Genomic DNA, 26,413 nt, shown 5'->3' on the forward strand with positions numbered 1-26,413 from the left:
CCACAGAGCAGAAAGTGCAGCGATTGAAGCTCATTGCATAACAAAGGCAGATTAGTGGCCTGTGCCTTCTTGAAGGGAGGAGCTTCAGGAGAAGGCTGCTACCTGGGGCAAATTTTGTGCAGGACTGTGAGAATGTGCACCGCAGCATGACTCGGACATAGCCAGGGGGAGCGTGTGTGAGCTGCAGGGGCGGGGTGCCCTCCTAGGATGGACAGATGCATGTGAGCCTGCACATGGTTGGGAACTTTTGCCCTAAAAATGGTAGCTGAAAGAAGGTCAAGAATACTGGGTAGCTGACAAAAATGGTGGACACAAATGCATCATAGGAAGAGCCAGATGTTCGGCCATGCAGGAAGTTCTGAGCTGAGCATTTAAAATCGGAGTGCACCAAGAAACATGAGGTCTGGCAGGGACAGAGCTGGCCATGCTGCAGGGGACCTGCCTGGCCAAGCACACAGATGTATGGGGATGCTTGGAGCTGAACTGTGGCCAGGAATACTGAGCTACAGACTTCCGCTTTTCTGACGGACAGTACTTATGAGACGCATGTTCTGAAACTGGCCTGGTTTGGCAGAGGGAGGCAGGGTTATTTGTTTTGGGGTGTTTTAAAGGGAGTGGGACCTAACAGCAGATATCTGTCATTATTCAACATCTGTATAATCTTTAAATAAACAGGTCCTTTCTTTTTTCCACCAAACTCTTGTCTTGGGAGTCATGCCTCATGGTGGTGGGCAATCAAACCCCACAGTTGTTCTAGAACACCACTGGCTGGGTCTGCAACACTACTCCAATAATTGTTGTTCTCACAACACGAAAACCTGCACACACACACACACAGGTGAGAAAGTCATGTGAAGATGGAGGCAGACATTGAGTGGTGCATTCACATGTCAAGGAATGACAAGGTTCAGCAGCAATGATCAGAAGCAGGATGTGGCCAAGAAGGATTCCTCTCCTTGAGCCTTAAAGAAAGCCATGGTTCTACTAACAACTCGATTAAGGACTTCTAGCTTCCAAATCTGTGAGAGCATACCTTTCTATTGCTTTAAGCTCCCCAGCATGGTCCTTTGTTAAGGCAGCCCAGAGAAAGTAATACAGCCACTGAATGGCACTGTAGTATTCTAAACTTTCCCACACGAGTAGGCCACATTTTTCACCAAGTATTCTGTAATGTCATTGTAAACGAGCTTCTGCACTTCTTTTGGTCTTTCCTACTTCATCATGAAGTCCTCTAACTTAGGGAGCTAGTTAGTTTTTAACAAAAGAGAAGGGAGCAAAAATGGCTCAGCCTGATTGAGTTGGAAAGCTTCAGCTTCACAGACACCCCACAGGACAGCAGCATCCTCTGCCAGAAGGATGTTAATCCCCAAACAGGCAGGAAGCACCGCTTTCCAGCATCCTCAGGGAATAACCCACACTTGAGGCATGCGCAGGAGGAGCCAAAATGGCAACCATAAATGGGAGGAATATGGCCCAGGGTAATCTGAAAAAATTACTGGGTGCATAAGCGCACGAAACCCTGGAAGATCCTGGAAAAGGATTGGATAGAGGGAAGGCCCAGCACTGCCCCGTGAAAACCTAGAAAACAGGTTGGACAGCTTGAAAGACAGCCAGCCTGTTTTTGAAACCAAGAAAATAAACACATGTTTAGCAGGGACCCCTGGGGAGCTGCCCCTAGAGCCTGCCCGCCCTCTGCATCCCCAACCCCGCGGGGCTTTATTTCTTTCCACCAGAGTAAATCTTGCTACTTAGACATCTCTTGTGCATGTGCCTCTGGAATTCTTTTCTAGTGATGTCACAAGAGCCCATTTTCTCTGGTAACTGCCTCATTCAGTGCCACTTGTGTTTCCATTTATTCACTCATTTAAACTTCAAGTTGTATATATGTTTTTTAAAAGCTTTTAAAAATTGAGTGTTGCAATTCTAATAAATCTGTGTATTTTAACAATGGCCAAGGGATAATATATATGATATACGATGTAAGTAATGTTTTTGTGACTGCATTCACAACGCCGTTTCATGAATGGGATGAAACGGCCTTGTGACAGCTGCTTCTCTCCTCCCTAGACTCTGTAATGTGAATACAGCCTTCAGATTCTGCACAAAGACAGTACCTAGATGACACGGCAAATGATAGATGTTAAGATGATATTTTTCTGCAAGATAAAATAAAATTTTCTTTTTTTCAGTAGAGGTATAGGTTAGAAAAAGGGACAGATACTGTGATATTTTTATATAAGAAAATACTCAGTGAAATAAATCAAAGAGCTGCTGAAGAGAATCTTGCTATATAATAAAATCAACACAAACCTTATTTTATTTAGGACATAAAGGAAATAGCTTGATTTTCTGATCATCTACATGAAGTGGTTTCTTCAGCTTAAATATTTAAGGACATAAAGTGAATAAATAGGGTAATATGTTAAAGGCAAGAGTGACTTCAAGCAAGATAAAACATGGTCCTTGCCTTGATGAAGCTCCCAATTCAGAGGCATTTTCTGGTGTGAGTTTGATATTTAGAAGATACACAAACCTAAAATAAGACAAACGTCTCAAAGGAAAAATTCTAAATTTGAGAACATTGAGTTGCTAATTTGATTTTTACCTTCTCTAAAAATACAACCTTGTGCGCTCCCATATGACATTTATGAAATATTATTATTTGGAAAGAATATAACATTATTTTAATTAAATATTTTATTCCCAAATTTATGCCCAACGCAATAATTAATATAAGCTTAAATATGTTCATATAAATACAAATCAATGAATATTTATTGAATGTTGTATTCTAGGCACATTTTTATGTGCTTGGAATATATCAAAGAACAACACACATAAAACCACTTGTCAATAGGCAATAAAGAATATACATAATATTTTATAATGAAAACTTATGAGGGTTAAACATTCTGTCATTATATAAAACTAAATAAACGGGATTTTAAACTCTGGATGGCATTGGGTTTTAAATAGAGAAGGTAAGAGTTTTCATTGAGAAGATAACAGTTGAGGAAAGTGCCTGTTAGACACAGAGGAAGATCTAGTCGGAGTAAAAGAAGCTGCACGTTTTTTTTTAAGATCCTAAATGATGAAGGAAAGGGTGGAGGCGCTCGGAACATGTGTTAGGCTGTCAAATGTGAGGATAAAAACCAGTGCTTTAGTGAAGGCATTGAATCTATCTTTAGGAGTACCACTTAGACTACAGAATTAAAACATTAGACACGTTTTTATTAGAAACAGGAAACACGTTACTTCACAAGTGATCACATTCCCTCTGAGGTATTTGAGTGCAGAATTTAATTTATCACAACTAGATAATCAATAGTCTCTGCCACTTAAGGATTATCATGCAGAAAATGCAGGCATTCCCTTTGCAAGAAATTTACACACTGCACTGTTTGATTTCAATGATTTTCCCCTCAAATATCCAGTATTCTAACAATAAAATAAATAAAAAAGATGAGGGATTTTTGTGCTTAGTGGACTTAATAATGAACAAAAAACAATACATTAAAATATACTGAAAATAATGTTTCACATAAAAATATGTAAAAGTCGCCCTGGCTGGTGTGGCTTAGTGGATTGAGCGCCAGCCTTTGAACTAAAGGGTCACTGGTTTGATTCCCAGTCAAGGCACATGCCTGGGTTGTTGGCCAGGTTCCCAGTAGGGGGCACACAAGAGGCAACCACACATTAATGTTTCTCTCCCTCCTTTCCCCTCTCTAAAAATAAATAAATACGATCTTTAAAAACATATGTAAAGGTCTTCTGCCACACCAATCATTTAAAAATCATTTTAGAATTCTTAATTTCTAAGGCAATTAGGTGTTTAGGGACAAACATAAGATTAAGTCAAGCAATCTATCTTGCCAAGTGTACATCTTAGTAGAGTATGAATTTTGCTGTACATATAAACCATGCAAGTCCATAGTATAACCACATAAGATATCTAAAAAATTAACAAGTACCTCATAACAAATCAATACATTACGTGCGTATAACTACTTTGTTTAATAAACAACTTTATAATAAAATCCATACAATATTACATTATTGTAATATTGATTTGACATCGATCTACCTTACCATGTAGTCACCATGGTAAGTGTAGTGCCTATCTGTCAATGTACAAAGTTATTATGATATTGACTATATTACCTGTGCTGCACATTTTATCCCTGACTTTACTTTTAGAAAAAGAGATGTGATATTATATAAATATTCAATATGTATACTCATGTATTGAAATATTACTCAGTAATAAAAAAGCTATGTATTTTTATGAACTGTAAAGTCCACATTTGGTCTTTGAGAAACATGTGGCCATTTAATTCCACAGCTATGAATAAAGGACAACCAACTGTATATTTATTTGAATGTTGTTTCTGTCTTCATTTCTCCTGCCTCTTTCCTTCCCTCCCTCCTTTCTTCCCTATTTTTGTTCTCCTCTTCCTTCTCCTTCTCTCTCTTTCTCTCCCTCTCTCAATGGGAATATGATCATAATCACTAATATTAGTATACTAAACTTTGGAAGAGTTCATAAGGGTCACCTGATTCCCTTTCATAAAATTTTCATAAAATTTGACTCAGGCATTAGGCATATTTTGGGAAAAATAAATGGTTATCTTATAGAATGGCTGCTTTGCCATCTTCACAACTTGTTATGAAATTCAATAATATATGAAAAGATTTTGTAGTTTTTCATGGAAAACACTGTTTTACCTACTTCTTCTAATAGGATCTTCTACCGCACATTATTTACTACATGATTTTACATTTTCTAGATTGATTCTTTCCTTCCTGCATGCAACTTACTCTTTACTCTTTGATCATCTTTTACTTCCATGATGGATGTTCTATTGCAAATAAAAGTAACCTCTCACATTTTTCTTGTTTAAACTCTAAAGTTAAAGTTAACAGATAGACACCCCCCTCTCTCTCACTGTCCCCCACCCCGACTCTTCCTCTGTCTTGCATTGCAAAAGTTAAGGCACTGGATATATTTACAGAACTTTCACCTGTATATCTGATAAAATAAACTTAATTAAAAGACACAACAAATTAATTGATAAAAAAGTATGTTATATAATGTCAATTTCTACACTGAGGCAGTAAAATGTAAGCTGGTCAAGATAAGGGAAAATTTAGGTGACCAATATAATTTTTGAAATTTCAACCCTAAAAAAATAATTCATCTTAGTAAGGCGAGAGATACAGAGAGAACAGACACTAATACTTTGAAAATAACATTTAAAAATAAAATTTATTTATTTTCTAGAGGTAAAAAATGCAATGCATTGATAAAAGTATATTTTTTTTAAAAAAAGCGTGCTCTTTTCTTTCTATCAATATATTAGGCTTTTCTTCCCCCAAAAGAAAAATGTTTATTATAAGAAAGAATACCGTAATATAGTGAGACGTGTCTACAGTTAGGTCCCCATTTTATTAACCTGCCCTAAGTAATAACGGCTTAATGAGTTATGTTGACTTTTGTTCAGTTCTTTATTTAAGTCTTTCCTAGAAAATTATGAAATATGTAATATGAGAAATTCATGAATTATATGACACATTTTTCCAGGTAATTCATGATATGAAATTTGTTCTGATGAGTCTCTTTTATTTTTATTATGTTCTTATGGGAGGAAATAAAAATAGTGGTACCATTTTAAAAGGCTATTAATACAGTGGTGCAATCAGATTACTAAATTGGGTTCTGTGATCAGATAGAAATATATTAAAAGTTGCCTTTCAATGTTCTTATCTCCAAAATGTATAATAATAATAATAATACATCTTATTTATAAGACTGTCCTAAAGATTTAATCAAGTAATGAAAGTTCTTATCTCAGTAAATGGTTCACAAAGCTAAGAAAATTTAATGAATGATATGTTTTCATTTGTTATTAATGATAAGAATTATTTAAACATTATCTTCTTAATTCTCCTTTTCTTTATTGGAGATCAGTTTGCTTTATTAGAATATATAATTGTTGATTGGAAGATAATATTCCTTTTCTTACCATGTGATAGCCTGTCATTTTTGAAATGTCATCTGGAAGTGAGGATAAAAGTTATGACAAGGTTTTCCTGCCTATGTAACTGTGGTCTTACCTTAGGCCAAGGAGGAAAATGTGAGGCTCTTTGTACACAATCAACATGTGCTTTCATTTCTCCCTGATAGTGGGAGAAGAGATGGAGGGGTCTATGATAGAACTAAGGAAAATAAATGGCTCCTTAGTTAGATAATACTTTCATAGAGTCATATCTGTCACGGGTCCCTAGTTTAAGCCAATTCAGATGGTCAATTTTTAACCCCCAAAATGAACAATTTCGATCTTTCTCTTGCTCACTTTCTCACTGGCTCTCCCCATGTTTTGTATGAGAGCCTTGCATCTGACAATTCAGATAGAGTATTTTTGCCATAAATAGTGTCTTTGTGTATTCATGCCAGAGCCTTGTGTATTTATGATGATTTTTCTTTCCGCAATCTCTGACTAAGAAGAGAACAAGCCCCTGATGAATATCAAGTAACTCAGAGATATGAATGCCAAGCTGGTCTGAGTGAAACAAGACAGGTGAATTATTGAACATAAATGGATCATGTCAGCAAAGAATTGTGACTGGAATAGGTAACAGTTAACATTCTTTTTCCTTTTAAGTAATCAGAAATGGAAAAAATACAATGATTGTATTGTACATTTAAAATAGAACAATAATTACAAACCAAATAAAGTCAACATCTTACTAGTATAGTCTGAATAATTAAAATGTGGCTGTTGGGTGAACCATACTGTCTAACTCTAATTTTATATAAAGATTTAAGTATTGACAATATAACTCATAAGGGATTTAAATCCCATGAGTAGACATTATGCACACCATCAAGCAAAATATATATTTATGTACATGAAAAGGCTGTACTGTTGTAGTAAAAATTGTTTATGTCTTTATTACATTTCATATAAAGGAATAAAACCAGAAATTGTTCTTCTTGCAAAATGCATTATAGATGTATTTTTAAATACATATTTATTCATCAAATCCTTACTAATTAAGTTAATACGTTCTTATTCATTCATTTAACGAAAAGCACATATAAGTAACTGGTATATGTGGAATTTTTAAAGCTCTTTGGGTGATTATCTCATTTTAGAGGATGAAGCAATACGCATTGTTAACTATTTCTGGACAATTTTATACATAAATTATGTTTCATCACCTAGTAAGAGAATTAATGAGAAAAACTGTATTTGAAAGTTGTTAAATTTTTGGTGAATGGAAATACTGGCTGCAGTGGTCAAGACTTCTGAGTGTGTGTGTGTATAAAAACATATATAAATGTTTTTAATGTATTAGTTTCTACTAACACAGTTGCCCCCAAAATAGGAACACCAATTGAACTGATCATAATTATGTGTCAATCCTACAAGGGATTCCTTGACAGAGAAACTGAATTGCCAGCCCCTACTGCAGTAAGAGCCTTGGGACAATGAGATCATTGTGGATTTTGTCCAGTCCTCACAGACAAGAGTCTGGAGGAGGCAGATGACAAATACTCTAAAGCATCAACACAAAATAGAGCTGCTATAGCTGTCTTGTTAAGAAAATACCTGAAACCTATTCTCCGACTACTGAATTGGAGGTGAGGTCTTCAGTGGTTTAAGGACACTGATAAATTTTATAGAGAACTATTAATAACCACGTCCAGTGTCAAGCACATTCATCCCCAGTGGGAAGCTGACCTTGCTGTGCAATGGAAAGACCAAGAGAAAAGGACAAGATAGTAGACATCACTGATTTACCCCTTCTTTCCTGTCAATTCTATTATTGAAGTAGTCTCTTATCATTCAACTTCACCCCTTACCTCTCTTGCCCAAAACATGTATCTCTTAAGTGTATGCTGCCTTTGTTTAACTTCATTTGGATAGTGAATTTTTCTAGTTAACTAAAAAGTTACTCTGCACACCAAACACTACATAAATGACATAGAGAATGCTGTTCAAACAGATGTGGTGCATTCTTAAAACAGTCGTGGGACTGTTTTACTTGAGTCTATTTTTTTAGGGGGCTCAACTGGAGAATTAGTAGGTTAAAAAAGCTATATGCAGAGTTTTGATAGTCTATGCAGTTACTTTAATATTTAACTCACTAGTAGAAGATGCAGGGGGCCAACACAGACCTTTTCAACGCAGCTCTGTCCAATAAAATTTTTGCACAGAATATTCCATAATCTGTGCTGTCCAGCACTTGAGTCACTGGGCATATTAAGCCCACTGAGCAGTTGAAATATGGTTTGTATGATTGAAAACTGAATTTAAATTGTATTTAGTTTCAATTGACTTGAAATTTAAATAGACATATGTGGTTTTTCACTGGTGTATATATTCTTTTTTGTGACAAATATGGTAGATACACATATTACACCTAATTATATATTATATAAATACAAATAAATAAATATATAACATGATTCTACTTTATATATTTACATAAAATTTTGGGCATTCAAATATTTACCCTATACTAGGAATTTCTATATACACCTTAGCTTATGTTAACATTTTACATATTGAAACTACAATTTTGAAAACAAAGCAATTAACATTTGTATGATACAATATATTGTATCATACTATTAACTAAACTACTGTCTTTATTCAAATGTTATCAAGTTGTCCATTTTTAAAAAAAATTTTTGTTCCAGGGTCTAATGTATGCTTCCATTTTGCATGCTGTTGCTATTTATCTTCATTTTCTTTTAATCTGTGGTCGTCAGTTGTTTCATGTATTTTATGAGTTTGACACATGAAGAATATTGTTTAGTAATTTATTTCATAGAGTGTCTCTCAATTGAATTTATCTGATTTTCTCATAATTAGAATGATTGAGGATGTGTACTTTTGGCAAGAATGTCAAGAAGTAATTTTACCTGGCAGTACATCACATCAGGGAAGAAAGGATATTAATATTTCGATTATTGGTGGTATTCGCTTCATTCAACTGGTTGGACGACTTCTATAAGACTTCATTCCCAAAGTAATATTTCAATGGTTATTAAAAAGCCCTTTGAGAATATATTAATACCTTATATTTTCTCAGACTTCTGCCCAATAATTTTAAAGTCATTTATTTTAATTAGAAAAAGTATATTAACTTTATTCTATGAGTTTTAATTCAGTATTATCATGATTTTTTACTCTATTTTATTTTATTATTCAAATTGTTACATCATTGGACTTTGGGAATTTTAACAAATACTTGATTAAATAAGTTGTGTATTTATATCATGACTGAATATTATCTACAAAAGCCAAGTTTAAAAATGTTAATATTTAATAACACTAAACATGTCTAATAACTATTTAATTATATTAAAATGTATAAATCAATATTTGGAATTTCTAAAATATTTAATATTGTTCTAATTTTAAGAATTCAGTAAAATTTTGAAGATATTTTAAAAAATATCTCATTATTATGTGGATGTGGAAATAATCCACATAATGATGTAGGAAGTTCATCTCAGAATTAAAAAGGAACTATGTGGAAAGTTCATCTCAGAATGAAAAAGGAACTATGGAGACCGTACAAATGCTACTTATAAATACAAGTAAGATAAATCTACTTTGATCACTATCTATAATGATATCTACATTTCTTTCTTTTTCCTACCTTCTTCCCCCTCTTTTTTCTTGACTGTTCTATTTTTTAATTATACATATACACATACAAATAAATGCATAAATATCTGCTTAATATCTAAAGTTTTGGCAAAATTTTATTTTATTCAGCCTTAAACTAGATATGCTAATATTTTTAAGTATTTTGTCCTTGATATATCATTTATCTAAATGGTATCTTATTTTCTCTTCAGTAGTAACTCAAAGTTACTGTTTAACTAGCAAGCAACTTTAAGGGCTAAATAATGTTTTTGCTATACTGCAAAGGAATTTCTGGTTATTGCAGTCTAGCAAAACTTTTTGAGGATTAAACTCCTTTATGGAGTTATTATATGTGAGTGATATACTACGGTAGGGAAAACCATGGTAAAATGAACTAAAATTGAGCATTGATACAAACATACATGGAATTTGGACAAATCACACTTGTTAATTTGAAAGCAAACTCACTTAAATGTAGCAGACTATCATTTAATACATACATAATACTAAAAACATTGGTAATATCGTGATTATTAACCCTAGATTATGTTGACCAAAATGTGATGAAAATATGTGAACATGATTTTACATATAAGCTGCTCAAAACCTATCATCACACTTCTTTCAAAAATTCATATAATTTAATCAGTGGTATGAATACTTAAAAACTATCCAATGATGCAATTGAAGCAGATATTATCTAAAAAAAAAACCAACACTGACTATAGGAACATAGATTAATGCAACATATATTTCTTGCCTGGACTAGAATAATGTTTTCAGATATGGAAGTCAGCTGTCAGGAGCCTTTATGATGCTCTTTGATCTCTGAAGCTTTAGAGCAGAAAGGATATGGGAGTTGCCATCAGCAACAGCAGCAAGCTGCCATCTTATTTGATATCCCTTTGATATTTGGCCTCCTTTTAGTTCTCCACACTCAGAAGTATTAGGGGGTCATATATTCAATGGACATTGCTATTGTCTTTAAATCCAGATGAACTCTATTTGAAAGTATATTTTGATATTGAATGTTTTCTTTGGTTCCAAATTATCAAAACTTCCATATTTTTCATGTCTACATTGGCCTTGTAATCTACTTAGAAACGGTGTAATTGTTTTCAGTCCCAGTTCCAGTTTTGTCACAATTACAGGCAAAGGAATTGAGGTTCATTATTTTTCACTCAGTAAATGATATAAGTAAAACAAAACAACAACCATGTAGTAATAAAGTATCAATGGTTCCGAATATTTTCTCTCTTAGCTTTATTTAATTCAATTAGAAGTCATAAATATTGCTATACAAATCAAAAGTCAGAATAAACTATTTAAAATTGATCTATCAAAATTGCTGTTAAAGTGGTCATTTCTTTTTATAGATTCATTAAAAATGAAATGGAAGAGTAAATGACCTGAATAAAAGTTTATCTGAAGAGAGTTCTTTATTAATTTTATTTTTCAAAGGTCTGTTTTCTCTAAGATACAATCAAAACTACTTTAGAAATTTTAATTAAAATAATGTTAAAGAATGGTAGACTTACTAAGTATTAAAACTTAAAATTTCAGAAGGTATGTTTATATATATTATATAAATGTAAATGTCAGGAAAGATGACATTTTATGCCTTACACAAGAGAGAAAACTGCTTGGTCAGAAGTACTGTTTGCATAAAATACATGCCTAAACTTTCTTCTATGCTTTATGTACAACTACATGATAATCTACTTTTTGTGGTCTAATTATCTTCATACATCCATCCACATACTTTTGTTATCTTTAATCAACTGATTAAAGATATCATCATTGCCAAACATCATGAACACCTTATAAATTAACTACACAATTAAAAATGTCTGCATTGTACAATATGCATATAAAAGTATATGCTATGAAGCATAATGACAAAATGAAATCATGGAATCGCTAGCTATGAAACCACTACTCAGCTTATGAATTATATTAGCAAAATTATATTTTTTTATTTTGTACTCTTTTTTATACAATTATTTTTCCTGTCTCAAGAGGCAACCACTATATTGAATTTTGTGTTTGTCATCCCTTTATATTTACTTACCACAAATATGTACATCCTTACACAATATGTTTAGCTCAGATTGTTTTTAAACTTGGTATAAACCTTTGTCACATTTGTACAATTTTTTCATGCAACATTAAATCTAACAGATGTGTTCACATTGTAGTGTTTCACTATATAGTGGTCCCCTCCTTAGCCAGTTTCCCTTTCCATGGGTTTAGTCAGTCATAGTCAATGTCAGTCCAAAAATATTAAATGGAATATTCTAGAAATAAACAATTCATGATTTTAAATTTGTCTCCATTCTAGTGGCTTGGTGAACTGTGGCACTGTCCTGTACCCTCCGGTCCAGACTTTTAATCAGTTCTTTATCCATTATATCTGGCTACGCATCCATTAATCACTTAGGGGCCGCCTTGGTTATCAGATAGACGGCTCTCCCAACACAAGGCTTCTGTGCAACTTTATTTTAATTAATAATGGTCCCAAAGTGCAAGAGAGGCGATGCTGGCAATTTCAGTACACCAAAGGGAAGCTGTGAAGTGCTTCCTTTCAGAGAAAAGGTGAGTACAGCACAAAAAGATATTCTGAGAAAGAGAGAGGGAGCAAGAGAGAGACCATATTCACGTAACTTTTATTACAGTATATTGCTATAATTGTTTTAGTTATTATTAGTCATTGTTGTTAACCTCTTATGTGCCTGATTCATTAATTAAAATTTATCATTGGTAGGAATGTAGAAGAAAAAGCAGTATATATAGGATTTAGTACAATACGTGGTTTCAGGCATCCACTGGTGGTATTGGAAGATATACTAAGCTAGTATTAGTTACCTCATTTATTTAGATACACTTCTAGATTCTCTCAGGACATGTCTTCTGTTTTCCCTCTAGAACCTCTCAGTTGTGTGAATAATTCAGCTTTCAGGGCTTTAGACAAATTTAAATACATAAACTCTTACAATGTTTTTGTCCATGGGTGGCATAACTATGCTTTACCTGAAATGTTGGAAATTAACTTTGATAATCATTTATAGTTCAATTTGTTCTTTCTGAAATCTTCATATGTTTTCCCATTGGACCTTCTTAAAATCTGAGATGTCAAGATTAGTACTACAAATATTTTTCTTCTCTGAGACCAAATGGTTCATCTTTTTGGGTGTAAGCAAACGGATAATGTAATTCCAATATTATATTCTCTAACTTCTCTGAGGTAGAAAATAAAACTAAATTTCATCAGCTCCTCTCATTTTAGGTAAATCATACTTCCCATAGCTCTCTCTCTTTGGTATTTATGCCTACCAACAACTGTTTTGCTGCAACTTTTAGATTATGTCAAAAACACAAAATCAATCAGTTTTTCCACCTAGCTGGGAAATCAGTAAAATATCCACATAGTTTGTAATTTTATTTTATTTTCTTTCATTTTTGCAAAACAATTTCAGAATGTTTCTAGAGAATGAACAGGAATTAACACTTATTGAACACTGACTGAATATTATGCTAACAAGACAAACATCATAAGACTATTTTAGGACCAAAAAAAAGTAGAAAGACTTAATTGGTTACTTTTCCTGTAGTTAAGTGATTGTTTATCATTTCTACTCATATAAGCCTTGCTCACGTTTCTCTAGTAAGTGAGAAAAAGTGAGTTACTTCTCACTTCTTCCAGCTTCTGCCTGTTTGTAGCTGTAATGGAGAGTCTTCAATTAGTTTTTTTAATTACTTTTTTCTTAAAGAGTTTATAATTGTTATCTGAGTTATTAATGTTGAATGTTATTCTCACATTCCCAACAGAAAAGTTTTCTAGAAATTTAAATTTTATCTTCATATTGTAAATTCATCTAAAAACAATAAAATAATTTGAATACTTGTAAACATCAGAAAAATATATTTAAGTCTAAGCTTTTACTAATACCGTATATGTTAGGGGAAAAAAAGAGGGGTAGGTTAGAAAACATTATATAAATAAAAATTTTAAACACTTTTTTTTAGTACTTCTAAAAATTTATATTTACAAACATAGCTTGTATTCTGTATTTATAAATAATCAGAATAAAACTCACCTGAGCCGTGGCTGGTGTGGCTCAGGTGGTTGGAGCATCATCCCACGACTGAAGGGTTGCAGATTTGACTCCTGGTCAGGGTATTTATCTAGGTTGTGGGTTCCGTTCCCAGTTTGGGTGCATATGATCGCCAGTAGGGATGTGTACAGGAGGCAACTGATCAGTGTTCCTTTCTCACATAGATGTGTCTCTCTCCCTCTCCCTTTTTCACTAGAAGCAATGAAAAAATGTTCTCAGGTGAGGATAAAAATAAAAATAAAAAATTCATTTGATTTTTGATTCTCAGGTATGTTTATATAAGCTCTCTCCATTTTTGAAATTAAAGATGATACTGCAAAGCTTAACTAAACCTGTGAGGCACTGCAGACGGCAAGTGTGAACCCAGAGCAAGTGTGAACCCAGAGCGGGGAGGAAAGACATATTAGGAAGGGATCCTGGTGGCTAACTGGTTAAGAAAACAAGGAGAGAGAGGGAGAAGGAGAAGAAAGGGAAGAAGGGAGCAAGGGAAGGAGGGGGAGGGAGGAGGACGGAAGGAAGGGGAGAGAGAGAGGGAAAAGGGGGAAGGGGAGAGAGAGGGCGGGGGGAAAAACAGCCTAGCAGCCATTCCTGCACAGGGGCCTCTCACACAAACTGCACTTCACGGAGAAGCCTGCCCTGAACTGCCTGACTCCGCGACACACTGCAGGCCTCCGCACTGTGCTTCTGCTCCCTGAACCAGCCCTCTTAAAGGTTGTCTGAAATCGTACTTCAACCAATAGGACTGGGGTTTTCTCCATCCAATCAGAGCTGGGAAGCTCTGATAAATCAGAGCAGCTCTACTCTTACCAATCAGGATAGTACCTTTTGGACCAATCAAACTAGGACGGTTCGGAGTCCTCCTTTGCATGAGGATGGATCAAGGAGGGTCCAAGGCTGAAGACCTGCTCATAGAAGCCAGCTCCACTCTGTCTGTGGGATGCCCTTTTCCTTTCCACGGAAGGTGGAGCCCTGTGTTTCCCTGGCTGAGCTAAAACACTGAGGATGTTTTTCCAGAGCAGATCGTGGTGGAGTGGAGCAGCCCAGCCCAGCACAAAGTGCAGAGCGGAGCACGGAGGAGCAGAGCAGAGGAGCGGAGCCGCTGTCCGGCTGAGCAGGGCCGGACCCAGAGTCACGTGGCCCAGAACTGTTCTACAGCTGCGCTGTGTCACAGCTGAGCTGTTAGGCACTGGCTAAAATCTGCTTGTTCACTACACCCTAAGATGGGGATTTTTGTTAGCATTTACTTGGCGCCAATAACCATCAGTTGACACAATATGCGATTGCTTGATTATCAACACCAGTATTTAATGACATCTGACAGGGGCAGGTTTAAACAATTAATGTTGCTATAGAGAGGTGTTGACTATTTTATATAGTTATCAGAGCATAAATAGTTGAGCTACTCTTTAATAGAGGTCATTGAAATGTTGCTTCCTAGAAAACAAAACAATGACACCAAAATAAATAAATAAATAAATCCTAAGCTGCTTTAATTCAAACAGGAAATGATTTTCATTGTAATTTTATGTTGGTATCACCACTTAATTTGTCAATTGGTTAATAAGTCCTAAAGATATGTAAAAATTCCCTGATACTCATTTTTATCTGCATACATTAAATATAATAAATATAAAATAAATAATCGCATGTTATTTTTCTTGTCCTTGAAACAGAATGGTTATATTTTATAGGCTTTTTATTCTGGTGCATTTAAATATTTTCATATTATGTCACTTAACATGCAAACAAATGTATTTAATATCATGGAACTGATTTAAGTTACTAAAATTTAAGGGTTATTTTCTTATTAAATACAAGGTCACAATATTATTCTGTCCTCTTAGTTTATGACATATTCCATCAGCTTTTCTAGTAGAGATTGATCTCTACCTCTTCCTGCCATCTAGATTGTCAGATATATAGTTCTATTAGCATTGACCTGTCAACCATGAGATGTTATCAGCTATAACCCTGGAAAATAAAAATAGTTTGTATTTTTTCAGAGCTCCAATATGTGCTCAGACAAATCTTCTGTTATGTATCCTACATTATAAGGAATCCCTAAATGGCCTTTCATTGTAGTTCACGGCTAGGACCCTTAAATTAAAATGAGTATTTTCAATGCATCGTATTTGGCAGGTGAGTAGGAATGCAGTTAAATGTAAAAAGACTTCTTCTAGAATATAGGATGTTAAATACCACTGTGAATAACTCATTCCATGTAATAAAAGTTCCATTGTGAAAATAATTATTCCCATAGTTTAGAATATATTTTTCTCTTTTATTAGAAGTCATTTAGATCTTGTAGATATCATTGTTTGTATTTTATGAAAAAATGCTCTAGTTCTTATATTTCTGGGCTTACAAATGGATTTCTGTACTGCTAAGAAAATTTGTTAATAGATATTGTTATCATATGCAAGTGGTAATGCTAGACATTATGAAACTACATTATTAAAGTGATAAATGTATATATTGCTATGTATATAAATCACTATAATAGGTGTGTATTACCATGCAAACTGTAACAACAAAGCTGCATAAAAAGACATTATGAGCTGAGTTTATGGCCTAAGTAGAAGGTCCTTAAGCTGAAAAGAATAAGAAGAGCTCCTGGTTAAGTGGCAAAATAAATATATATGTACGGTGAGATGTGCAATTTCATGATGCCTTTGAGGAAGTATTAATAACCTGATAATTCAAGAATGCCAATATATGTCTGCAGATAGGTAGAAGGTAGTAAAAGGCAGCAAAAGGAAAAGCTGGAAAAATAGGCAGAGGCTACATCAGAACTTTTTCATCGTACATTTATTCAAATAAGACATAATTATTTTAGACTATAAATGCACAATGAACTCTGGTTGTTCAGTAATTACTTCTTGTTCAATACTCACAAGAATAGCTTGGCCTTCACTGATGATGCCTTAATTCTGTAGTCTCTCAGATTCACCCTGAAAAGGACTGCTACCCAATATGTGAAAACAAACTACAGAGATCTGTTCATTTGTTTATGTGGCTTGTATGTTATGTTGGAGCTCCTTGAAGTCCAAAATTGTGTTTTATTCAACAATCTATCCTCACTTAACAGAAGTTGTTCACAAGACACTCAGTATACTCAATCACCAATAACTGATTGACTAAAAACTGAATAGTTATTAGTTCCTTTAGGTATTTTCTCATAGGGTGGAAGACAGGAATGATGATTTTTAAAAAAATGAGTACTTGGAGGCAGGGTCAAGATGGAAAAGCAGTTAAATCCTGTGCGTACCTCCTCCCATGGACACACCAAAACTACAATCAATGCCACAAAAATACTAAGAATAAGCCAATGCTATGAATAATTACACACCAGTGAACTGGGTAACTTCAAATGGATAAGTTCCTAGAGTCAACAATCATCCAGGAGAGAATAAGAAATAAATAAAAAATCTAAAAAGACCAATGACTACTAACAAAATTAAATCACTTATTTAAAAACTCCAAACAAACAAAAGTTTAGGACCATATGGCTTCACCAATGAATTCTACCAAATATTTAAGAAGAATTAATACTTATACTCCTTAAATTATGCCAAATAATTACAGAGAAAGAACTACTTCCAAACTCATTCTATAAGGCCAGCATCACACTGATAACAAAACCCAGACAAATACACTCTACAAAAAATAAAATTACAATCTAATATCACTGGTGAACATAGATGAAAAATTCTCAAAGTATTAGCAAACGAAATTCAATATTACATTAAAATGATCATATAGCATGATCAAGTGGGATTTATTCCAGATATGCAAGGATAGTTCAATAAACACAAATATACCACATTAACAAAACAAGAGATAAAAATCATATGATCATCTTAATAGACTAAAGAAAAGGATTTGACAAAATACAGCATTGATTTATGATAAAAGCTCTCAACGAAGTGGGACCACAGGAAACCTATCTCGATAAATTAAAGGTTATATATGGAAAATGCAAAACTAATTTCATACTTAATGGTAAAAAAGATAATTTTTTTCCAAAGTTTAAGAACAAGACAAGGATGCCTACTTACTACTTTTATTCAACGAGTATTAGAAGTCCTAGCCACAGAAATCACAATAATAAAAATAAGTAAAATGCATCCAAAATGGAAAGAAAGAAATAGCACTATTACTGTTTTCACATGATACAATGACCACAGCACTTGAAAAACAGAACATTTCCTAGGCATTGTTATGATTTAGGGCCTTGAAAATAATAGAGATTATGTTATGCGACTCAAACTTTAATTTATGTTAAAACGTCATTGCCAGAGAGTTGCCCTTTAAACATTAAGTCAACAAACAAATAAAATAGAAACAGACCCATAGATCCATAGAACAGGCTGATGGTTGCCAGAGTAGAGGAAGGTTGGAGGACCAGCTGGAAAAGGTGAAGGGGTTGAAAAGTACAAATTAGTAGTTACTAGTCATGAGGATATAAAGGAAAGAATAAGAATGATAGTCAATAATATACTAATAACTATATATGGTGCAAGGTGGTTACTGGAAATATTGGGGGGACACTTTTTAAAGTATATGATTGTCTAACAACTATGCTGTACAAATCAAACTAATACAAAATAACATAGAATATAAACTAATTGAAAAAATCAATTTTTTAATTTTAAAAATTAAAAAATGAAGAGATATTCATGCCTTAAAAAACGTTAAGTCTAATCTTGAGTAACAAGATAAATCATCAAGTTCTAAGATCCATACAGATCAGTTAAACGTGTAAAGGTGTTGCATGCTGCTTGAAATAGGCTTAAGGGCTCCGTTAAAGGGGAGTGTAAGTCCTTCTTTCTTCTTCATCAAATCAAACTTCTGGCTAAGCGAAAGACTGACATTAGTTTCCCTGTTTATCATTGCTGGACCAAAAGCAAGAATTCTTACCCGTAACTTCTCTTACTCTCAAATTACACCATTTGATCTTCCTTGGAATTCCTAGTTCTGCACACTCACTTCCCTACATGATTATCATCTACGTTCAGTTTTAAAAAAATTTTAATAGCTTTATTGAGGTATACTTGATATTAAAAAAATCTGCACATATTTAATATATATAATTTGATAAGTTAGGATACATGCAAATAACCATAAAACTAGGACCGCAATCAAGGTAATAGACATATCCAGCGACTTCAAAAGTTTCTGTATGTTTCTTTGTTCTTGTCTTTTAAATTTTGTTTATTTTTGTTTGTTTTTGGTAAGAACACAACATGAGACTTACTTGCTTAATAAATGTTCAAGTGCACAATACATTATTAACTATAGGAACAATATTGTAGAGGGGATCCCTGGAATTTATTCATCCTACATGATTGAAACACTGTACCTATTGAACAACAGCGCTTGACTCCCAGCCCCTGGCAACCACAGTTCTGCACTCTGTTCTATAAAATTGACTCTTTATCTCAACGTAAGTCAATTAATGCAGGATATGTCTTTTTATTAGTGGCATATTTTACTTATCATAATGTCCTTCAAATTCATTCATGTTGTCACGAATGGAAGAATTTCCTTCTTTTTATGGCTGAATAAAATATCATTGTGGGAATAAACATTTTTTATCCATTCACCCATCAGTGGACACTTAGGTTGCTCCCATGTCTTAGCTACTGTGAAGAATGCTGTCATGGATATAGGAGTACAGCTGTCTTTTTTGAGATACCGATTTCAATTATTTTATATATATTGCCAGAATGGGGTAGTTGGATTATATGAGTTTATTTTTAACATTTGGAGGAAGCTACATGCTTCTGCGTCTTCACCAGCAGCTATATACGGGGTCTGACAAAAGTATCATCTACTTGAATCTGTTTGGCAAGGTAATAATATGGGTGTGATAATTTATAGTTTTAATTTGAATATTTCATATGGTGTGCTTGAGTGTGATATTGTTATGTTACAGAATTACATGCTTATGATTTTGTAATAAAAGATTTTGTAATAAAATAGGGCCATTGTTTGTGCCAGACCCTGTATGTCACATGCCTACCCACAGAGTGCAAGGTTCCAATTGTTCCAGACCCGTATCAACACTTGTTATCTATTTTCCTTCCTGATAACAGCCAATTTAGCAGGTGTAAGATGATAACTCATCATAGTTTTGATTTGCATTTCTCTGGAACTTAGTAGTTTTAACCATTTTTTATATACCTCTGGGCCATTTATATGTCTTTTGGGGGAAATATCTATTCAGGTTCTTTGCTTATATTTTTAAATCAGGCTATTTGTATGTGTCTGGGTGTGTGTTTGCTATTGAGTTGCAAGAGTTTCTCATATTTTGGGGATATTGACCCCTTATCAGATATATGATTTGCAAATATTTTCTCCTATTTTTTAGTTTACTTTTCATTTTCTTAATTGTTTTCTAAAGTCACATAATCATTTCAATAGACACAGAAAGAACATTTGACAAAACCCAACATAATTTCATGATAAAATGCTCAACAAATTAGGTACTTCAACATAATAATAGACACATTTGACAAGTATATAGCTAATACCATTCTCAGCTGTGGAAACCAAAAGCTTTTTCCTGTAAGATAAGGAAAAAGACAAGGGTGCCCACCCTTACAACCTCTACTCAACATAGTACTGAGAGTTCTAATCAGAGCAACTAGGAGAAAAAAAGAAATAAAAGACATCCACATGAAAAAGTAAGATGTAAAACCATCACTGTCACAGATAACATGATCTTATATGTAGCAATTCTTAAAAATTTGGGGAAAAAACTGTTAGAACTAATATTCATTGAAGATGCAAGATATGAGATCAACAAAAAAAATTGATTGCATCTGTCTACACTGACAATGAACTACCCCCAAAATAAATTAAAAAAACAATTTCATTTACAACAGTATCAGAAATCATAAAACATGTAGAAACAAACTTGACCAAGTAGGTAGAAGATGTGTATGGCTGAAAACTACAAAATATTGATAAAAGCAATAAAGACAGACACGATCAATTGAAAAGACACCCATGTTCATGTATCAGAAAACTTAATATTGTTAAAATGTTTATATTATCCAAAGCCAGCTACAGGTTTAATGCTGTCCCCATTAAAATCCCAATGGCATTTTTAGAGAAGGAGAAAAACATCTTAAACTTTATATTGAACCACAAAAGGTCCATAATTGCCAAATTCACTGTGGGAAAGAATAAAGCTGGTGGCATCACACTTACTTAACTGAAAATGCATTACAAAACTATGGTAATTAAAACACTTTGACACTGGCATAAAGAAAGACATATAGACCAGTGGGACAGAATATAGAGCCCAGAAATATGCCCAAGTATGTACCTCTAACCAATCTTTGACATGGATGCCAAGAACATACAATGGAGAAAAGAGAATCCATTCAACAAATGACATAGGGAGAAATGGATTTCCATGTATTAAAAAAAAACAGAAATGTACCTTTATCTTACACCTTATGCAAAAACAATTCAAGATGGATTAAACACTCAAATATAAGACCTGAAGCTATAAAACTACTGGAACAAAACACAGAAGAATATCTTCTTGATATTGTTCTTGTCAATTATTTTTCGGCTATGACACCAAAAGCACAGAAAACAAAGGCAAAACTGGACAAGCAGGATTATATAAAACTAAAAATCTTCTGCAGAGTAAAGGAAACAATTGCCTCTCTCAATTTTAAATACTTCATTCTGATTTGTTAGCCTTTTGACCTCAGTATGCAAGCTTGCAAATTTCACTTTATCTTTCTAATTGGGAGAAGGAATACTTGTTAGTCTTAGCCCATCAAAAAACCTCCATCTGCGCTGGGCCAGTCTCTCCACAGTTATCATAAAAGAGGAGAGAACACTGAAATATTTGGATTCGGTGCAAAAATGTGAAGTTACAGGAACAACTTTATTTTAAAAATTCAGGAGATTTTCTTTAAAAGCATTCTAAGTCAGCAGACAAAAGGTAATGACAGATTTCAGGATGCTTCTTTCACAAAGAGTTACACAAAGCATTCTCTGTGTTGGAGAACACTGTAAATTATTTATTTTTTTTATTTCTACCTAATTTGTTCCGTATTCGGTAAGCTCCTGATGTTTTGCTCACAAGTTAGTCAATTGTCAACTAGTTGACAACATATATCATTTGGACGAAGACATCATGATATTGCTTTAAACAGTTCTACTAGATATTTAGCTATGAAAGAGATTTCTTGAGCAGACCTTCAAGAAATTGATACAGGAATTGATATTGACAATATATTCCTAAGGTAAAAAGCAATGTAGTTTTCACAAAGTTATTTCTTGTAGTAAGTTACATCAAGAAACTGAAATAATGGCCTCACACTACTTTTTTAAAAAATATTTGCTATCTTTTTTATTTATAACATAACTGAGATGCTTTATCTGTTTAAATTATCTTAAGATTTGATATTAATACTTAGCTACAGTGTGATCCAGAAATAAAAATATAATAAATAGCTTCAGGAACTCATATTTCTAACTGCATGTATACTTATAAATTATATAAAATACATATTTATATTAAAATAGAGACTTAGAAAATGAAACCAGTCTATCTAATTTTTACCAAAAATATTTAATGCAAACATAAACATTGAAGCATAAGAAACACTTTCAACTTAGTTTTCTAATGTCTTAAAAATCATATCAGTTTTACAAATCAATATTTCTGAGGACAAAACTATAACCATTCCTCTTCCATTTATGTCATGCTTATAGTAAACATAAAAAGTACTCTAAATACAATAAATGGAATTCTTACATTTTAATCCATTTTAATATAAAACATATCAATTAAAACTATATATTTTTACTTAAATTTAGATTTCATTAAAATTATTTTACATGGAAGAACGAATTGATGTATAACAACAATACGTTAGGAAGAGTCTTTGACATTCATATCTATAGTAATGGGTACTTCACAGTCCACTTAAATAAATTCTCTAGTATACAGCAAATCATCTAACAAAACAAATTTATAATGCTAATCTGTTTTGAGAGCAGATAGTCAGTATTTGCTATTATTGCCTTTGGGGAATACATTGATTTTTTTTTAACTGTTTAAATCAGTCATAGTACTTGGTAAAAACATTTGACCAATACTTGATAATTTTTTATTTGTTGTTGATTCTCTACATGACTACTTTTAAAATGCAACAATTTTTTTAATTACGAGAAAAAATATGTTCTATCCATTGGGGCATAATTTTAAGAAGAGAATAATATTTCAATGCTGGCTTCTCAGCTATGTTTTATATAACTTAAAAGTCCAGTTCTCATCATTCTGCTGCAAAGTCTGTTTGTTATGATAATAATAACTAACGTTTGCCTTTGAACATCATTATTACAATTAAAAGCTTGGAACAGCATGATAAAGCTAATGGCAACCTCTTGAATCCCATTTGAAGTTAGTTCTACTTCCAAATAACACTTTTAATGGTTTCAAATAACCTAACTAATTAGTCACCATCAGTTTAGGGATTTTTTTTCAATGTTCTACTGTGTAATTTTTGTCATCAGAAGTATAGAAAGCACTTTTGATTTGTGATGAATAAAAAAATTAAGTTCTAAAATACCAGGGGTTTCCCTGACGGATGTGGCTCAGTTCGCTGGGCATCACTAGCACAGCTAAGGGCTGACTCCTGGTCAAAGCCACATACCTAGGCTGCAGCACTGGAAAACGGACAAGAGGGATCTGGTCGATGTCTTTCTCTCATATCAATGTGTCCTTCTCCTTCTCTCCCTCCCTTCCCTTCTCTCTAAAAATAAATAACACCTTAAAAATAAAATAAAAATAAAATACCAGCTTAAAATAAAATAAATAACACAATAAAATAAAATAAAATAAAATAAAATAAAATAAAATAATACCAGCGATTCCTGTGAGCTGGTATTTTAGCCTTCTTCAAGCAATGTTCTCCCTAAAATTAAAGTAACATTTTATTCCTCCCTCTGAGAGTTTATTAAGGAAAGTAAATCTTTCTTTTTTTTACAGTTGAGGTGAAAAAACTGCTTCATAAGTTCATATGTTGTAAAAGCCACTGTTTGAGAGGGAATGGAGCAAATGTAGTCCAGAGATAAACCACATTCACCTGGTTTACCTGGGTGCTAGGCATATTCTTTTTTAAATTCTATGGTGTCCATAAACATATTTCAGTCTGCCACCTGGTAAGGCACTTTCCAGATTCTGGAAGAACATTTTCTAACTGCATTTGCCTACAAGTCCCATCAAATGGGTAGAATGTCGTCTTTGCTATTGCTCCAGCAACCCCACTACAAGAAAGTTACTGTGAGTTTTCAAAATTAAGACAGTGTTACCGAACAAAAGTGGGGTTTGCCTGTCTGCCTTTGAACACAAGCACATTCCAAAGACAAAGGTTGGTGAGGAAGGAAGAAGTCTTTATTAAGATGTTGCATAAAAAATAGGGAATGGGGAATCCCTAACCGCAGGCTCCCCTTTCCCGCAAACACTATTTGTTCCCCAAAAGACTGAAACCCAAAACCATGCCCAGAAACTTCGCTCCATTCTTATCTGTCCCTTTTGGAGCCTGAGCCTGCTAAGCAGATGGATTTCCGGCCTCAGGATTCTCCCTGGGGTATGCAAGGAGCCCCAAGCCACCGTTGTCACACAACGGCTTCGGAGCTGGGAGCCTGGGGCCTCTGCCAAGCACTACGGCTAATCCTGCAGGCGCCCTTCTCCTGGGGCTTCGCGCCTGCCGCCCGATCCCCCGGTTTCCAGGGCCCACTGGGTCTCCCAAGTGCTCCAGCTCTCATCTGCGCCCAGGAGGACAGAATCCAGAGGAGGTGACAGGGCAAGTCTCTGTCTTCCCGCCATTTAAATCTCCGGGCGCAAGCTTCCATGTGCTCCAGGAACATTCAACTCCCCTGTCAACCCCATCCTTTCCCCAGGATAGACTGGCAGGTCTGCGCCTCCCCTCGCTAATCGCTGGGTACACGTGCGTCGGTGACCCAGGGCCTCCCCTTCAGTCAGGAGCTGGGAGCAGGTAGGAGGGCTTTTCCTTTTCCAAACCTTTCACTAACCTCCTGCATTCTCAACACAATGACGTCCTCCTGCCACGTCTCTGCCCCCGGGGACAGGGACTCTTGTCGTGCAGGCGCTAGGTTGTTTACCCGCGGAACACAACCTCTCTCCTCTCTCTAGCTGCCTGGGGTACCCTCCCCTCTGCTTCCAGATGAACATCCGTTATCATTAGGATTGTCTGATGAAGGTCTTTCAAGAAAGGTAGGAGCATGGGAAAATCCAACACTCTTTAAAGTACCAAAAGTAAAAATTGAAACACCTCTATGAGGGTGGGTGGGTAGAGGAAGAAGAGAATATAAGGAGGATAAATGGCAATCGAAAAACATACAATTAAAAAAACTAAAAAAAACTCTAAAAAAAATATATATATATCCGCTTAACATTCTTTAGCTCTAGCTGTTGCTAACCCTGGACAGATGTGAAACACACAGACCGTTTCTGCATGTCAAACAATCAGTTATGCAGACAGATGGCAACTCAGATCAATGCAGTCCTAGCTCTGTTTATTCTTATTCCACCGTGCCTTCTTATTTAATTATTTTATTAATTAAAATGTATTTACCGAGAAAAAAATCGCGACACCTGCATATGGAGCCATTCCTAATATAGAAGGCACTTGGCCTCTGTAAAATCCAAGGAAACTGCTTTCATTTTCAATGAATTGTTTTCAATGCACGGATAGCTCAGGGTGTGTTCTCCTCGCACCTGGAACCCTTTCACCTGGGGTGCTAGGCATACGTTAATCATGTCAAGAGGGTAAATACTGGTAAGTGCTGTCATGCCTGCCAAGGATCCAGCTTAGCAGTAGTTAACGTTTTATAGCGCTCAAGCGCCCTGAACTGTATTGTACCATAGGGATAGATTCAAATCGTCATCACATTCTTCCCTTTATACAATCCAAGGTATCCCTCCTTTTGGGGAACAGCATGCAATGCAGAAAATACTCCCAAATGTTTGTAATGGTGATTGGGAGCTGCTTATACAATTTTTATTCCTCCAGAGAAGCAACTGTTGTTTTAGCACAGCATCTGCGGTACTTCCGCCAGGAAGTCTCGGGGCCAGAAGCCTCGGCAGGCGGTCGGCCCGCAGGCTCCTGCTTCAGCGGTAGCAAGAAAGGGGAATCGGCCGATGCCAGGGCCCTGCCGCCACCTGGACCAGGGCCCCGTCGGATGCTTTAGTCTCCAATTTACAGTCCAAGGCCTGGGGCCAAGGCCACTGCTGGCACTGTCAGAGCACCGACCGCTGCGCTAGCGGGGCCCAGTCTCAAATCACTTCTTAATTAAAACAGTTCTTTGATACATCAAAATAATTTGATCAAAGTGAAAACCTTCTAATGTCACCATTGAATAATTAATCCCAGATTATCAAGAATGAGTTGACTCTCTATATGTGAATGTCAAAGTCTAACTACCACTTTAACCTAGATAATGATTATTCTATATTGATACCAGAGTTGGAATCAACTGTTAATGATTTAAAAATAAAAATTGATTTATTCAATAGTTATTCTTCTGTGGTTCTGGAAGGCAAAAAACAAAAAAACAAAAAAACAAAAAAACCCA

General features: G+C 34.6%; 1 pseudogene; it reads right to left on the reverse strand.

Moving 5' to 3' along the window:
• Positions 1–25,872, reverse strand: part of LOC129081179 (solute carrier family 25 member 16-like) — a 157,044-nt pseudogene extending 131,172 nt beyond the window's left edge.
• Between the last annotated feature and the right edge of the window lie 541 nt (positions 25,873–26,413).

Source organism: Pteronotus mesoamericanus, unplaced genomic scaffold (genome assembly GCF_021234165.1).
Source record: "Pteronotus mesoamericanus isolate MK-2021 breed Mesoamerican mustached bat unplaced genomic scaffold, CSHL_Meso_final contig_94, whole genome shotgun sequence".
In the NCBI taxonomy this organism is placed as follows: domain Eukaryota; kingdom Metazoa; phylum Chordata; class Mammalia; order Chiroptera; family Mormoopidae; genus Pteronotus; species Pteronotus mesoamericanus.